We start from the raw sequence: 17,865 nt of genomic DNA, 5'->3' as shown, positions 1-17,865 counted from the left end.
ATAGCATTAAATGGTATACATATTCTATCAGTAGTTAAATATATCACCTTGAAATGATATGGAGATTAATAGAGTTGTCAATTGCACATTACAATCTGATGTGCTGTCATTAATAATGCCCTTGAATAAAATTTGGAAGGTAGATAGGGATTGTGGAAGGAGATGATTGTTTTGAGAAAATACTGCAAGTGGGGAAAAGCAAATTCCCAAAGCCTAAAGGGCTTAAATTCAAGCTACCTCTTCATTTGCCACCAATTACTCTGCTTAACTTGAACTCCAGCATAATCATGTTCCAACACTGGGTACTCTCTGATATTACCTCTCCAACTTTAATTTCCTTTTATATATAGTCTTCTAACATTGGATTATAAGCAACTCAAGAACAGGGAATAACTTACTTTTTGTTGTTTTTATTCCCAAGCCTTAGCACAGTGTTGAGCCCATTATATGTACTTAATAACTCTATCATATCCTAGAAATTGCTAGCTGTTAAAAGAATTTTCTAAAAGGAATAATGAAAAAGGATAGTGTTAACTGTAAGAATAAAAAATTACTGTATTTTTACATATACATATATGCATGCACAAATTATTGTAGATATGTATTTGTAAACACATATACAAACATATATTTATAAATTTTTATCCATATATAAGTAGTAGATAAGTGTAAGGTTATAGAAAGACACTTTGTTGTTTTGTAATACAAACAAAATATAAACTTCATCATTAAAGCTTGTATTTCGATTCCATTGAAGCCTCTATATTAATCTGAAGAATTGATAGACATTTGTTAAAGAAGTTATATCCAAGTTCCATGCATCTAGGAGAAATTACACCTTACTCTGAAGCACACAATATTATCGATTCTGGATTCTTCAATTACAGTTTTACCTAGAATTTCCAGTGTAATAATTAGAAACTAGCAACCTTGCATGAAATACTATCATATAACTTGTTCTTTAGGTTTGGTGAGTTATATTTTAAAACGTTCATAGGTTCATATCTCCACCACTTGGATGTTTTTATGTTTTATGAAATTTTAATTTTATTTTAGGTTGCACAAAAAGAAAATGAAATGTTGATTTTCATTACAAAAGGAATGAGACAGTCTTTATGTTTGTATTTTCTCTTTCCCACCATTTGAAGGCAGACAGATTTGTCCATGGAGAAACATTTAAATTACCATCAGCTTACAGACTTTGTTTATAGGTATAAATTAAATATCAAGTACAAATGAACTGCATTTTAAACATTAATTAAGAATTACATTCTTACAGTGGATGGCATAAAGGGCTCTGTGTTAATTTAGCAATTTTAATTCAGTCTGACTGACTTAATTACGCTGGGCTTACTTGGTCAAAATGGAAAGAGTGTTCTGTCGGTTAGTGGATTTAAAATACACAAAACTTTACTATTCTTTCCTAAAATGCTGTAATAATTCCCAGTGGATTTGGAATAATATTAACATTCTATGCAAAAATACTGAATAAAGGCATAATTAGTTTGCTAATGCCAAAGTATTTGCATTTTGAGTTGATAATTAGAATCAGGCTTTTACCACTCTGCTAACATAGATGGTTTTTTGCCCAGAAAACATTGTTGGTGTTAATGGGTCAAGAGAAACCATCTTGGTCCTAGGGAAAATGAGATAGGTCCCACAATTTGCCTTGAGAATACTGTTTTTTTTCCAGTCTACAGAAGAGATCCTTTCAAACAAGTCTGCCTTCTTTTATTCTGGCCTTTCCCCTGTACCCATAACCCAGGGCTTCCCTTTCTATTTTTTCTCTTTCCCATTGAAATTTAATTGTTCTGTATCACATCCTCTCGGGGTCTGATATCATGTTTTACTATTCTTTTAAAGCTACCTATGCTAGCATGCCTTTGGGAATCTGTTCTTTTTAATATATGACCTTCTAAAACAAAGTCTTAGTATTGTAAACAATTAGTGATTCCAAAGATTTTAATTTGGGGCTAGCTCTACTTACTAGCGAGGAAAAAATGTCAGTGAAATTACACCAGTCATATGATCTCAGAGTCAGAGCTGACTTTGGATGATGTCCCTTTCACTTTACACTTGGACAAAATTCTGTTTAACAAATGGTCATTTGGGCTTTGCTTGAGGAACTCCATTAAGTAAAGACCACTACTCTGATGCATCATTATGGGAATTATGGGAAAACTAATTATTAGGAAGATTTTCCTTACTCAAAGGTCTCCATCTACTATTTTTAGTTCTTCCCTCCAAAACTAAGCAAAGTAAGTCTGATCTCTCTTTGTGACAGCAATCCAAATTCTAGAAGGCAGGTAATGTGACCCTTCTGAGTCTTTTTCTTTTCAGAATAAGTACCCAGATTCTTTCAGCTGATCCTGACAAGAGTATGAAACCCAGCTTCCCTTATTACCCTGGTTGCATCTGGCCTATTGCCAACTTACTAATATCCTTCCTAAAATGTGAATTTTGAATATCTCTCAAATCATCCTATTAGAAACATGTCTATTAAAAAGCTGCCTCAGGACAATTGAAATGACTTTTTGACTTTCTTGTAGTAGATGAAGACTTGAATAGTATAACTGTCTCTGAGAGGATCACCCAACCTTCTTTTACTACTCCACCTATTATCTTGTCACTTGGAAAGCTATCAGTGCTCTTAATGATGCTTAATCCAAGAGGTTGACTTCATTCTAACTATAATTAGGGGACTCTTCAACCAGATCCTCCTCCACCAGCTTTTGACATACCCCTAGGTTACTTAATCACGAAATAGGGCTGGCCATGTGCTCAATGAGATGTGCAATCAACGTATCATTAATTTATTCAAGTTATTCCCCTATTTTCCTCCTTACTGTTGTCATTATTGTCTCCCAGCACTCCTGCTAATTCTAATTGATGGCTTCCATCAGCAAATTAAAAAGCAATACTCTACGGACTCCAGTGATGAGAAACATATCCAGTCAAACAATGCATTCTTGGGGAATGAGCACTTTGTTATCTTTATGGTCCAGACTGAAAGACAAATTAAGGGAAGAATGCTGTGCAAGCCATTTTATTGCTTTTATGATAATAAGAAGATAGTCGGGGTTTGTTCAGATGGGGTGGTACAAATTTGATGTCCAGCTACAATTTATTGATTTGGTTAAAAATCAGCAATTGCCTGATGGAACACTTACAGGTGTTTGTTTCTGATAGTTCAAATTTGCAATTTAAATTTCATTTTCCCTGCTTAAATATCTCTTCCACAGCAACTAGGAGAACTTCTCTTCAGAGGAACCTAAATCCAGAACATAGTTGTCAATTAAATTAACTCTCATTTTGGATAATGAGACAAGTATGACTAAGGTTGAAGTAAATCAAAATTAAGAAGAAAGAATGATAATATCAGACATTTACATAGCATGTTGAATTTTGCAAAGCATTTTGCATATAAAACTATTAGGAATACATAGTGGCTCTTCACTACCACTTTTTGAAAAAAAAAAAAAAAACTGCAGATACTCTTATCTCCATTCTACAGATGAGGATATGGAGGTTCAGAGAATTTAAATGACTTTCTTATGGTCACACAACTTAGAAGATGTCAGAAGCAAGACTCTAACTCAGATCTTTCCATTTTCTATTAATACAAAATTTTGTTTTTAAGAGAAAAATTTAAATTTAAATATCAAATAAGTCTTGAAAACTCTACTTATCATCTTGAAAAAATAAGTAGATCCTACTGAAGAATTTTTTTCTTTTTATGATCCAATAAATTCCATTGATTTTTGGTTCTTTTCTTTTGGGGGAGGGGGGGTTGTACTGTCCCTTGACCAACTGTTTAGATTCTATGTATGTTGTTTTTGCAAAAGAGGTCAGCATGGCTTTGTCTCTGAAAGAGACTGGAAAGAAAAGATAACAAAAGTATGACCAAAAAGAGATGACCTTGAAAATCAAGCAAATATTGGTATATCAATTCAATGCCCAATTAACTATACTGACTGAGGATATATAATTTCTATTAGTAGAATATTCTAAAAAAAATTCTTATAAAGTTCTCATAACCTTTATAATCTTGGCCAATCACAATCCTTTTAGTTTTCAGTTCTTTCATTTACAATATTTAGGGATTGGAATAGATGAATTCTAAAATGTTTACTTCCCCCTCTATGTGTCTCTCTCTATGTCTGTCCCTGTCTCTCTCTGTCTCTATCTCTCTCTGTCACTCTATAGCTCCATCTGTCTGTAGGTGCATTTATTTATTTGTTTCTAAGCAACTGTATTTTTGGACACTGAAGAACAGTGCTGATTCATGCCTGGCCTTGGGATTTATTCCTAGATCTTGCTTTTACTGAAGGACAATTAAATGAGGTTTATGAATGGCTGAATTGGATCTCTAAGTTAGGACATCAAGCTTTTGTGTGGAGGCATCTAGGTGCCTCAGGTGGCTCAGTGCATAGAGCACTGGGCCTGTTATTGACTTTCCTGCCAGTTGCCCATTGTTGAGATGGATGATGGAGTGCTCATGTGTGGTGGCATAAATTCAAGTGATGCTAACTTCAGATACCTATGACTGTAAAGGAGTGTTTTAATGAGCACTCCACTCCTCATTTGTCTGCTCATGAACTTATTGTCACCCTATTCACTGCCTGGGATAGACATCAGTTGGTCCCTTGTCTTTCTCTAGTGTATGTCATCAGTCATCATTTGACCTCTTTTTATTGACAACATAGTATTTTAGCTAAATTTAGCTGCTGTATTGTGACATATGGAAGTGTCCCTGTTTGGTTGACAGGTTGACAATTATGGAGAAACTGTTCTGTATCACCCACTCTATTTTTTCTCTAATTGTTTTCTTGCTAAAAGGAGAAATATGATGACTTTTTGATGTTTTTATTGAAAAGAAATTATAGCAGTTCAGCTCTCCTAGGTTCTACAACCACCTGCTGTACCTGTTGGGTCAGCCCCAAGGAGGACCCTGAAGTTCCCTTTCATTGCACAGATCCTACATCCCTATCTTCCCCAAAGCTGGAACATTCAGCAATTACTTCCTTGTTACCTGAAAATGGGGCAACTTAAGTGCTGGGAAAAGAGAAGTTATGACCCCTAGATACCAGAGTGCTAAATTTGGACTAAAGAAGACTTCAAATTCTTCCCGTTATTTATTAGTAACATAACCAAATGGATAGTCAAGTTATTTAAAGTCTATGAAACTCATTTTTGTTGTCTGTAAAATTAAAATAATTTTTGTGACATCTACTTCACAACTGAAATAAAGCAAATCAAATGTGGGACCCTTTCCCTCCTTTAAGATCTTTTTGGGATAAAGAAACACTGCTGGGTCAAAGGGCAGGCACAGTTTGAAAGCCCTTTGAGCACAGTTTATGGGGGAATCTTTTAGGAGGGGGGAAGGGATGTAGGGAAATGTCTTCACACTCCCACTTAATGAGCCTGTAATAACCGATATATATACTGTACTGCGAGACTAAAAATGCCCTGTCCAGAATTTTATTTCCTCTAATGGCATGACCATAATAGAATATTCTGCCTCAAAGAGAGCAAAGAAATTATTTCTTGGAATATGGAAGTTGCAGACATACGGAGGGCCGCCTTGCCCATTTTCATACCTATTTTAATGATGCATTTACAAGCTTAAATACCTGGTGGGTCTTCTTCCTACGTGTATTTTTGTGCAATGGAAATGGTCTAATTGCACAAAGAAGGCAGAGCCAAATTAAGTTCTCAATCAAGAAATCTAAATACAAGTACCACCACCAACCAAAGGACTTTCTGTTCTCAGGCAACCTGGTCTGAGGCCCCCAGAACACCGTGGGGCAATGACTGAAACAGAGTTTTCATCCTCTTTCTCTGTCGGCTGAATCATTCACTGGAAAGCACAATCTGAGAAGGGTGAAGGTGAATCCAAAAGCGGCCAAAAGAGAGTTCTCCACAAGGCAGTGCGGAGCCCAAGCAGTTTACAACTGAGAGCGTTCGCAGCCGCTGTCCCAGCAGTTTGCACGGATGCCAGGGGGTCGCCAGTTCTGAGGCACAAATGTCATTTCTTGATAAATAGATCACAGGATCATAGGAGGTTTGTAAAGCTTCTGAACCACCGGCACGGAGCCCCAGACATCAACTTGGCTGCCGGAGTGAATCAAAGTGGAGGAGAGGCTAAGGAGGAGGACTCGGCAGACTGACAGTGATTGAAGTGCTCCTTTCTGTTCCAACCAAGAGTAAGCACCGTACACAGGCCCCTGGATGTGGGCGTCCTATTAATAGCTTAAAGGGAGCCTCTGACACTTTTTACATGCATATGGAAAACAATAAAACATAGGATCTGGGGCCTGGAATAGCCATTAAACCAACACACATACAGAAAATAAAAGCTAGGGTTTGCGATGAGTCTTTTGTAACAGCCAATACTGGGTGCTATGAGACCGTGGTCAAGTTACTTAGCCTCTTTCGTTCTTACTTTCCTCATTTGGAAAATGGAGGAAATAATATTTAATCATGCAATAGCTGAATGCGTGACTTTGAGGGAGACCCAAGTTCAAATTTAGCCTCAGAGATTTACTAGAGCTCTGATCTAGGGAAGTCACTTAATTGCTTTGGAACTTACTTTAATCTGTAAAGCAGAAATAATAAGAGCGGGACTGCTGCCATTATTATATTAGAACCAACCAAGGTTGCTTTGAGAATCAAGTGAGAAAATAGGAGAATCACCTTTCAAACAAAATTCTCTATAAATATTATCCTTATCATCATCCAAATCTAGCACCTATCCCACATGTTTAATGAACTAGAAAACTTTCAGAGTTCTTGTTTGTTTGTTGTGACAAAAGCTCCATAAAAAAGGGAAATTTGAAATAATACATCCAGAAATAAAATAAGTGTTAAAAAATAAGTAGGCAGAGCCAAATAAAGTTATATATGTGTGTGTGTGTGTGTGTGTACATATATATGACACAAGATGGTGAAGTTGTTTGCTTTGTATATGTAGAAATTTTAATAGTACACCTAAGATTGTCATATGTATGTATATGTGTCTGTCTGTCTGTCTGTATGTGTATAAATATATGTGTATATGTATGCACACAAACATATCTATATACATATTCTTCTAAATTCAGAAAGAAATAAGAGGGCAAGAGGATGGTGAGAGATGATAAGAAAGAGACTGTTAAAAGAATGGATAGGTTTAAGGAATGGGGGGCAGCGGAGTGAGGAGAGATGGAGTAATAGGTTAAGAAAGACAGAAAAAAAAGGAAGAAAGAAAATACACAACAAGTAATTGTAACTTAGAATGTGAATGGGATAAATTTACTCATAAAACAGAAACAGATAGCAGACTCAATTTAATTCAACAATAAGTTGCTTTCAGGAAACATAAAAATAAGAGTATACACAAAGATAAAGAGCAGGAATAAAATTTAATGAGTGAAAATTTAAGGGATAATCATGATCTAAGACAAAATTAAAGTTAAATATATTCAATTGAAGTGAAAAATAGAGAAATTCTGTTGTGTTAGAATTCAATAATGGTTTGGACCATTTAAAATACAAGAACCATATAAATATTTGATGGTATATCAGTCAAAATGGACAAAAAACTATATGAACAGATACTTAATACATTTTTATAGAAATAGTCATATATAAATAACTGAAGTAAGAGTTATTGTTCATAGATAGGTAAAACTTTTAAAATGCTAATTTTACTTATCCATGAATGACTTATTCAGTGTTATTCCAATTGAATTATTAAAATAAAAGGTGTTTTTCTGAGTTAGACAAAAATAACAAAAACCACAAAGTTTATTTGGAAAAACAACATCAAAAACTTCAAAGAAACTGGGGGGGATATTAAATTAAAATGTTCTTAGTTATATAAATAAAACCTTTGTAGCCAAGAAAAGAGGGAATGTAGAACATTTTGGGGAAAACTTTCATAGACAATCTATCAGCTAGGATGTTGATTGAATTGGAAACTTGCTAAGGTGTTAGAAATAATAAGCTGTTTAATGTAGAAAAAAACATGGGAAGACTTGGATCTATTAAAGAAGATGCTATCTATCTTCAAAGAAATAGTTGATAGGAGGAAACAAACATAGCACAGTGTTATATATGTGTATATGAGTATAGATGTAGGTTTGTATATGTATATGTCTATACATATAATGTATATTATATGTGCATTCATGAGTAATTGTAGCCTTCTTTAGGGTGGAGGGGTGGAAGGGGAAAATAGTAAAGTAACAAGAACACAGCAGAGAACAAAAGAAAACCAACAAGGAAGCAAAAAAAAAAAAAAAAAAGCTGGGTAGCTTTGAAAGCAAGGTGGTATATTTATTATAAAGGTTTTCTTGAAATGGAAATTTACTGTTTTGTATTGAATGGTCTCTTATGGTCTGTTGTTTATGTGGCAATGTTGAAAAACATTTCAACATTTTTTTTTTCATTTTCTCATTTTGTATTCTTCTCAAATTTTAACAAATTAAAAAACACCACTATCACTATGTCCCCTCAAACCTTGATAAAAATAGCCCAGATCCCTGAACCCAGTAAAAAGCATTGCTTCTAAAATAGTGTCCCCAGACAGAATCCTGGGAAGTAAGATCTGTGAAGATCCAGCCTCAATACAGCTCATGCAAATACTATAGACACAGCTAGTAATGACTCAGGGAGGTAGCAGGGAAGAATAGATTTAAAAATCTCTTAACATTAAAATCTCTGGCACTGTAAAATGGATGAACATTAGAAAATGATATGATTTTATCAGAGAAAATGGCAATAAGAAGGATATATTACCAACTATTTTTCTGCTGTATCCTAAGAATCATGAAACTTTTGTATTTGACTTGAAACTGCACAATTGCTACCTTCCCCAACTAAATGTGAGGTCCTTCAGAGCAGTCTGTCTTAACTTTGTATTTTTATCCCTAGTGTGCAGTACAAGGCTTGTACACAGGGAACACTTAGTGACTGCTTTTTTTTCATTCATTTATTCATTTCATTTCTACCACATGCCCCCAAAACTCAAGAAGCTTAAGATGGCTATTTGATATTTCTTATGGAACTGTTTCTATCCATTACCCATTCAGAGCACTTGGTGGCAATTTTTATTTTGTCAGTTAAAATCAATCAACCTGCATTTTTATCTAATGGAGGCTATTTTAAGCCATCAGTGTGATTCAAGTGTTATTCTATTTAGAAAAGTCATCTCTTTTTAAAGATGGTTTTAATATTCATGATTTAAGCAGTTAATTAAGGTTGATAGGAAAAAGAGGAATAAGACAGTTCCTTTCAACTTTACCAAATTTGTATTTCTGTGAATCAGTTGTAAGCAAAGCTCAAACACATTTTGACTCCTCACTGTGATTGCTAGGAGGGGATGAGTCCTTTAGGAACAAGACCAAAACACTTTCAAAATCAGTAATTAAAAAAAAATTAGCCAAAGGGACCACCAAGGTAATCAATTTAAATGCAAAAAGGTGAATCTCAAATGTTGTGATTAGCCTAAGATCTCTTTTTCATTATGTAAAAAGAAGCTATTTATTCTTAGCATCATGTTTTGTATAACTGGCTTGCCCTTAGATATAAAAATACTTAAAGTTCAAATTTTCTCCCCACCTTCCAATAAATTTGTCTTATAATACTGATTTGAGACCATGTTTCATGTTGTTTAACATAGAAATGTGTTGTTTCCTTTCTCTGGGCACAAATATTGCTAGTTATGGTTCTGCCTAAAATAATAACTTAATTTTAAATATCTTATTCTCTAAATTTCCATCCCATTCCTGATGACAGAAACTGACATCCTTTACTAGAATTCTATTCTTAAGGTGAGTACTCACAGATTATATGACCATGATAGATTCACTCAAGTAGTCAAAACTCTGGAAGTACCCAAGGATACAGAAATAGATAGCAAGAGTGGGACCCTCAGATGACTTCAAGTCAAGGAGAATAAGTTAATTCCTGATGAGAAGAGATTAAAATTTAAAAGAAAGATTAAAATGCATGTTTTGTGGACAGCAGCATGTTAAAAACAACAATGTTAAATCTTTGCTGAGTCTTTTTATTCTCTATCCCCAATTCTTTGACATGGCATATCTAAAGTGAGCTAATTCTTAAAAGTTCAGAAGAGGGTTATCTACGTGAATATCCTGGCTGCATCTATTTAGCCATACTAATTATGCTTGTTAAGCAGTTAAGTATTACTCATCTTTGTTGCCAGTCATAAATTAAATTCTTCTCAAATTATATTTAGCAAAAATTTATTGAGTTTTTGGGAACAAATGAAATCATCAGACTTTCTGATGATGGCCCCTTCTGAAATTAGTTATACTAGTCCTTGGATATAGACACCAGGTTATTTCTCAAAGCTTCTACCACCTGGTAGAAATTACCAGAGAATGTGTTTCACAAGTCAAGGCTCAAAAACTCCAGAGCAATCACATCATGGTAGAATTATCATATTTGAATTCTGCTAAAAGATATTTCAAGTCTTTGGAAAATCATCCCATTTTGTATAATTTAATAAACAAGTACCAGTGTATTTCTCCCAATTCAATTCACAAGCATTAAGGATCTATTTTAGCATGTACAAGACATTAAGATAGGTATTCCCATCAAGACAGATTCACAAGCAGAGCTACTGCTGGATTCTTTCTCTTTCCACTTCCAGAAAGAAAGTACAAGTTTTTCAAGATTTACTTTATGCACTATCAGTTCTACCTAGTCAGCTGAATAGAGCTCGACAGGATGGCTGGAGCAACAGGATCAATTTTCAAAGACATTGCCTTGCAGGAGGCTTTATGATGTAAGGGAATGTGACAAAGGGAAGCACCAAATGGATCTGAGTAGATGAGAAAGCCCTAATTACAAGGCTAAAAAGAATTGATTTGTATTAATTTTTTAAGTCATATGATAACCATGGAGAAATTAATATATTCATGCCAATTCTGTGGACACTAATATCTAGCAAAGTAGCTAGGATTATCTCTTACAGATATGATGCACTGTAATCTTTTCATCATTAGCCTTCTCCCCGAAGCAGTATATTATCAGCAACCTTTTGAACTTGACAGAGAATTCAATGTCTTTTCTATCTCCAATATCATATAACAGTATTCACATGATTAACCAGGAGCTGTTAAGGGCTGTTAGATAGCTCTAAACATAAAAGTGTCTGACACTGAGCTTTGTTTTTAAAACCTTTGTTCAAGATTTCACATCTGTACATAGATTGGGCAACAACGGAGGAGTAGATAGAGTGCTTGCTTTAAAAACAAGAAGTTGTGGATTGAAATTACACCTCTGAAACATGTCAATTGTATGACCCTGGACAAATCACTTAACCTCCAAATTCTTCTAATAATTATCTAAGAACTGTCTCCTAAAATCAATATACTATACATGTGTGTGCGTGTATGTGTGTAGATTATACACTTAATGCCTCTCAGGCTGACAAAATTCCTAAAAAATTTCTGGTGTATTATTAAAATTTTGTTTTTTTTTTCAATTATCTGGCAATATCTAGTTTTCTGTATCCTTGAAAGGTTATGTCAAGAATACAATATTTTAAGACTTACTGAAATCAAATTTTTAATGTGATTTTTGTGGCTTAAGAGGCAGCATGATAGGAATGAATAAAATACAAAACTTGAGGTAGATATATAAGCTAGATATGAGCCTTGCCTCTAATATATACTTGTTCTGTGATTATGAACAAGTCATTTTTTTAACTTTAGTTTTCTCATCTGTAAAACAGGGTTAATAATGACATCTAACTCAGGGTTATTATAAGGATCAAATGAAATAATGTAAATGTGTTTACACACATACAAACAGTATCTCTACATACATATATCTGTTTAGCACACGTGTATATATATATATATATATATATACATATATACATACATATATATACATGTGTATGTATATACATAAGCAAGTATTATGTGCACTGTCTACATATAAATGCATGTGTGTATGATTATATACATACATACACACTTATGAAACACTATAGAAAAATGAAAGACTATATTTATAACAAATAATTATTTCTCAATACATAGATATTTCATTCATTCATTCACCAAAGGCAGCATGAGACTAGGATTGAGCTTGGAGCCAAGAAAACCTAGGCTAAATGACTGCCCCTGTTGAATTTTGCCTCTGCAAATATGCACAAGTTATTAATCTCTCATGGATCCCAGACAATTCTTTAAGTCTGTGTTGTAAATGATTTACATAGAGGAGGGAGTTTCCACACTGGAAATTTTGTAGACCAATAAACTCACTAGTTCAGACAAAACAAAATAATAAAAATATTAAATTTCAAAGGTCAGACCTTTCAGGATATATGAGGAACAAATTAATAAGAAAAAAAAAAAAGCTGGGTCTCAAAACATTAAATAGTGACTGGGACCCATGAGATCTACAAGGCAAACTTAACATCTTTCATTTTGGTTATTTTCATCCATGCTAATGAGTTTTTGACTATGAAAAACAGTAAGACTGTCTTGGGAAGGGTTTTGCATGAAATTTATAATATATTCATGTTCAACTGGAAAAATATACTTTGACTTTGACTAGAGCACCAGAACATGAATAACAATGCTAGCCAACTCTCTTGAATTATAGTTCGCTTGTATCTGCCCTGCAAACATTATCACAATTATGGACACACCAGGCACTTTTCCAGATGTGTTTATACTATTCTTAAATTTTTTAAAAAGATGAGGATACTGATCCAATAGGAATCAAGGACTCAAGTCAAGGAACTATTATGTTTTCTTCCTGTATAGTGATGACTGGTCCATACTGGTTCTCTGACCAGTGATCTTTGATTTCCTGTTCAAAGTAGCTGACCTTGTGGATGAAGAAGACTCTTGGAAAAGGGTATATGTCTGGGAAACACAAGAACTAGCTGAAAGTTTCCTAATCTAAATACTTATTAGGTTTTCTTCTTCCTTGCATACTCTCCATTCCAGTCAAATGTACCTGCTTGCTGTTTCAGAAATGTCATTTATCTATCATCACTGTGACATTGCCCATACTATTTCTTATTCCTGACACACATGAACTCCTTGAAATTTCTACTTAGAGTACTTTCAAAGTTCAGATCAAGTGCAAACACTTCTATACAAAGTCTTTCAAAATCATATCAGTGGCTAATGTCCTTTGCCTCTGGCATTGTTTGTATTAATTTTCTATATATTTTATGTTTACTTATCTGTGTACATGTTGACTTCTAGAATACATACTCCTTGATGGGAGAAACTGATTTTTGTTTTGGATCTGTATTCCTAGAACTTGTCTGTGTCTGACACACTTAAAAAATCTTTGGTTTGTTTAATTAATCAAATTAGTTTTCTTAAATATTTAAGGGCAGGTAGAGGATGCAATAGTTGGACTTGGAGTCAGGAAGAACTGCATTCAAACGTAGCCACAGACAATTACTAGTTGTGTAACTTATGGCAAATCACTTACTCCATTTACCTCAGTTACTTGATTTATTTAATGGAGCTAACACTACTTGGCAGCTTTGTTGTGAGGATCAAATGAGCTAATAATTGGAAAAGCACTTAGCACAGTGCCTGGCACATAATAATCACTACATAAATGTTAGCTGAGGTAGGTGGTCAAGTGGATAGAGAGGAGTCAGGGAGACTCATCTTTATGTCAAATTTGGCTTCAGAAATTCATTGTGTAACCCTGGGGAAGCCACTTAACCCTGTTTGACTCAATCTACAATTCCTGCATCTATAAAATGATAGATAAAATGATTTATAAAAATTCTATCATCTATAAAATGAAGTAGAGAAGGAAATTGCAAACCAATTTTCAGTATTTTTGCCAAGAAAATAACAAATGGGATCACAGAGAGTTGGAAATGACTGAAACAACTAAACAACAGTAACAAATGTTAGCTATTATTAGTTATTAATTATTATTCAGGGATGAACTTAGCTGTTCTATACTCATGAAAAGTTGTTGGTACTGTTAGTCCCATCTAAGTATCAATTATCTAAGCAAAAGGCAAAGTTGCTCTGCCCTAGGTAATTCAAATTCACATGGAGCTCCAGCTAATAAGTGAAAGAACTAAGATTCATACTGAAATTTTCTGTGTCTTCGTTGAGATATCAAAAGAAAATCACCTGTCTCTTAAGTTCTTTGACTTTCCAATTTAGCACTGCTCATTAAACTCTTGTTTTTGGCCTCTTTAACACCCAGTTTCAAAAAATCATATTAATTAGCTGCATTTTACAGTTTTCCATGGTTAATGAAAATATTTAATTGTTTTTGAGGAATTTCACCATTTTCAGATTCTTTGTAAATCCATTATTACTGAATGTAAAAGCAGATTTTCAAAATGAGAATCACACAGAGATCACCCCTTTACTTTTCATAAATGGCACTGTCCAGTTCTAAATCAGAACTAGGAAAAGGCAGACAAATTTCCCAAAGCCTTTGGAGATTGTCTGATAGAAGAATAAGATGTTACTCCTGCCAGGTTGTCTCTGTCCTTAGTATCTCTTGATCTTTTTACTTCAAAATGAGAAATTTAGAAACTTTGATGTTGCCTATTTTCTTTTTTAACATTCATCTCTCATTCTCTGTGCTTCTTTATCCTTTGGTAGACACTTTTCATCTGCAGCTTCTATAATACCTTTTCCCTCCCATTGTCTCTCCTTGCTTTCCACTTTTTCCTCCAGAACTAAGAAGAAGAAAAAAAAACTTTAAAAATAAGTAAAAATAGAAATATAAATAGCAAAAGCAGATATAAAGTGAAAACTGTGTTGTTATTTTTGCCAGGCAAATATCTTCAAAATATCAACTATAACATTTTATTAAAATTGGTAAAATATACTCTTTCTTTCTCTCTTTCTCTCTCTCTCTCTCTCTCTCTCTCTCTCTCTCTCTCTCTCTCTGTCTCTCTCTCTCTCTCTCTTTCACATACACACACACACACACACACACACACACACACACACTCAGTGAAAATGGATCCTGGAAAAATCCAAAGGATATTGACTTTGGGGTTGAGAAACCTGCACCTGAATCTCAAGTTTGACCTGCATTCACTATGTAAATACAGACAAGTCAGTAAATTCCTAGGTAGACATTGTATTGGTAAAATGGAGATAATAATATTAATAATATCTACTTCCTGGGTTTGTTGTCAAAATTAAATGAGACTATTTTGTTTGTGTACTGCAGATCTCTGATTTTAACAAGTTTGGGAATCTCAATTGTTGAAAAATTTTCTGTAACTCCTTAAACTCTTATCTTGTTGGCATCTGATTGGGATCTGAGAGAGGAATTGAATGATTTTCTAATGATCATCCAGCTACTATGTCTTCCAGAGTTCAAAACTCTGGTCTCTGTCTTGACTATATTATGCAATCTTTTACTAATGGAGATAATGCAAGTAAAGTATATCATAAGGCTAATAGGTCAATTTGTTGGCTACATTTTCATTAAATTAGGTCCTATAGAATACAAGAAGTTACATACCCCATACTCACTTTTATGATTTTCAGACCCCCACAAATATTTATATAAATTATCCAAAGTAAAGACACATCTTAAATATAACCATTTAATTTAATGTGAAAGTAACAGCAGCAACAATGAAAATCCTCAATGAAGTTCTAATATAAAAATTACAATCTACACATAAATTTTGTTTGCATTTTCTCACAAATGACCTTAATACCTGTGGGAAAGAAAGGGCACAGCTTAAAGACATCTATCAGGAAAGCACATAAGTAACATAAATCCATTTATTCAAGGTAATCCACAACTCTAGAACCATAAAATTGTCCTCAGAATTGCCCATTCAATTTTCTTGTTGACTTTTTATATTGAAAAAATTATTTCACTGCAAAAGACAAATTAATCAATGGTAAGTTTGGCTAAAACCTCACTGTGTTTGAGTGTCTTCGACAAACTAGCTGATCTAATAGATGGTTTCTCCAATTCTCTGCATCCACATTGGTCTATTCAGCTGGATTTTTCTTCAATAGAAATTTTAGTAACCATCATTTCCAGTTTCAGGATTATTGATTCCTTCAGCTAAAGTCAGTACAAACTAACTTGAAGGATATTTTTCTTCATTTCTCTGAAACAAAATGTGACAGTGAAAAAATTATTTTCACTCTCTTCCTGTTCTATTTCCCTATGACCCTGCTCGCCTCCTTCCCTTCTGTTCTTCCTTCCTTCTAGCCTACCTTTGTACAATAGCTATAATCTCCATAATTTTCTAATTAGTAACCTAAAATTTCTCCAATAATTCATATAAAATCATTGAAACAATGTTGTTTTCCATTCACTCCAATATTTCTATGATATTAAAGTTATCATATTCAATCTGTTGTCTCACAATTTTAAATCAGATTTAATGTCAGTAACTAATTCTCTTAGAATTCTGAGTCCCTGACAGATGAACTTTAAAGGCAAACCTAATTTAGCAACTGCTTTTCTCAGAAACATATTTATGTCTCAGAAAAAAATAGTTTATTTTCTTCAAGGATCACTCCCTTAAAAAAGTATTATTATTCCATTGTATAACTATAGTGCATATTACCCTCAACACTGTAATGCTCAATACATCTTACATAAAGTGAAATGATGACTACTTATTTTCTGGACTGTCTTGCTATCTTCAATCTTCCCTCAGTCAGAACATAAAGGTTCCTAGAAAAGAACTATCAAAAGGTGCTTACACTCAAACTGGTTTCAGGATCATAACTCTAACTCTGTTAGATATCAATAGTTCATTCAGAAACACTAGTATCACAGGAAGCTATTTGTGAGCTAACAACTTTCCTTCTGATCCTCACCAAACTTCCCCCACTTTTCTTTATTCTTGAATTAACAAAGAATATAGGAACTTTTAGGTTGAAAGTATTTTTAAAAGGAGTAAAAGTATTTAAATAAATAAATAAATGTATGTGAGGCAAACAAATTGAGACAGACACAGACAAAGAGAGAGAAAAAGGCAAGAGCTAGCTTTTTGGGCATTACAGACAAATCCAGCAAACTTTTCTTTCACCAACATGTTGCGTCATCTAATAATTATATAACAAACTTAATTCACGGAAAAGCAGGTCTTTAGGAAAGCCAGCAATTCCATCATAAGAATTCTACATTGCTTAATTAGGTTTGTTTCTTTTACTAAATAAAGAGCTGCAAATCTTGTCTTTCCTCTTTGTAAATTGCTCCCCCCCCCCTTTTTTTTTAAATTAGATGGTTACCGAAAGAAATAGGCACTTCTGAAAGTCTTCACATCTTTTGAAGGCACTGAAGAACAATACTTGACATTGAAACTCTTCTCAAATGACCTCCAATCTGTTTTCAGCCTTTTTTGTGCCTTTTGAAGTTGCCACAATATCTTGCATCTCTGTCAGAGATAATGTCAGCTCTAACCTCCCTTGCAATTTCATCAATAGTCAATCTTCTCTTGGCAATATTCATTCTTTAAACCATTTTTAATGACTTATATAGGTACCTGATGTTCCTAGAAGCTCAGCTTCCCTTTGTGAAATAAAAAAAAAAATCACTCTCCTATGAAATTTAAACATTCCATGATCTCCTAACAGTCATGAAGTTTATAATGAGTTTTTTGGTCTTTATGCCTTAAAACATATGAGGTAAGAGACCAAAACATCCTGCAGCTTTATCTATCCCAGAATCTTGAAAAAGTCTAACTGTTCAGTTTTTGCCACTGCTAATAGTGATTATTCTTATTCACATTTTTTATTTGAAAATAAAAATTTCTCCCCATCTTTCTTTTTAAATAATCAAATTGTTGATATTCAAAAGAAATATACTCTAATTGCTTTCAAAAGTACTTTGAGTTTATGTTTATTTCTT

General features: G+C 33.8%; 2 long non-coding RNA genes across 2 annotated transcripts in view; both read right to left on the bottom strand.

Moving 5' to 3' along the window:
• Positions 1 to 404: 404 nt before the first annotated feature.
• Positions 405 to 10,116, bottom strand: LOC116419995. Its single transcript, XR_004230321.1, has 3 exons — positions 9,828 to 10,116; positions 3,171 to 3,271; positions 405 to 502 (listed from the first exon to the last, which is right to left on the bottom strand). It is a non-coding gene; the product is annotated as an uncharacterized LOC116419995 (long non-coding RNA).
• Positions 10,117 to 14,129: 4,013 nt separating this feature from the next.
• The window catches only part of LOC116419892, an 82,246-nt gene continuing 78,510 nt past the window's right edge, over positions 14,130 to 17,865 (bottom strand). The window contains exon 4 of the long non-coding RNA XR_004230221.1: positions 14,130 to 14,704. This is a non-coding gene — a long non-coding RNA (uncharacterized LOC116419892). The remainder of the gene's footprint in view (positions 14,705 to 17,865) is intronic.

This window comes from Sarcophilus harrisii, chromosome 6 (assembly GCF_902635505.1).
Source record: "Sarcophilus harrisii chromosome 6, mSarHar1.11, whole genome shotgun sequence".
Taxonomy (NCBI): Eukaryota; Metazoa; Chordata; class Mammalia; order Dasyuromorphia; family Dasyuridae; genus Sarcophilus; species Sarcophilus harrisii.
The sequence above is the reverse complement of the archived record's forward strand: the minus strand, read 5'-3'. Positions and strand labels throughout refer to the sequence as shown.